The following is a 453-nucleotide window of genomic DNA, read 5'->3' as shown; positions in this document are numbered from 1 at the left end:
TGTCCCCCTCCCACTCCATGGGGAGCCCCCCGAGGGTGAGGGAACATCTCATTCACAGTTGGAAGTTGGATCCCAAGGCCTAGAGCAAAGCTGGTGCCCTGCACAGGCGTGGCGCCTATTGGTTGAATGTTGGAGTCGTCTGATAGACCCTTAGGAAACCTGTGCTCATTTTACAGTTGGGAAAACTGAGACCTACTGAGAACACGCCGCTCATCTGCAGTCTGAGCTTAAAGAGCCGCCAGCAGATTGGTTCAATCTGCGGTTCTCTGAGTTTTCTTTCCATTCTGAACTGCTCTGACATCAGAGGCCGAGACACGCAGCTGGACAGGGGCAGACTCCGGACTCAACCCCGGGTCTTCTGGCCATAGATGACCTGTTCTCCCTCTCACACCAAGCTGTCCTTGATGCCTGTCCTGGAAGAGCTATGGTTTATGCAAGAGTTGGGTGCCCACA

Source organism: Echinops telfairi, unplaced genomic scaffold (genome assembly GCF_000313985.2).
Source record: "Echinops telfairi isolate 266 unplaced genomic scaffold, ASM31398v2 ScPeMD7_7457;HRSCAF=8495, whole genome shotgun sequence".
Classification (NCBI taxonomy): domain Eukaryota; kingdom Metazoa; phylum Chordata; class Mammalia; order Afrosoricida; family Tenrecidae; genus Echinops; species Echinops telfairi.
Note: the sequence above shows the minus strand (reverse complement) of the source record.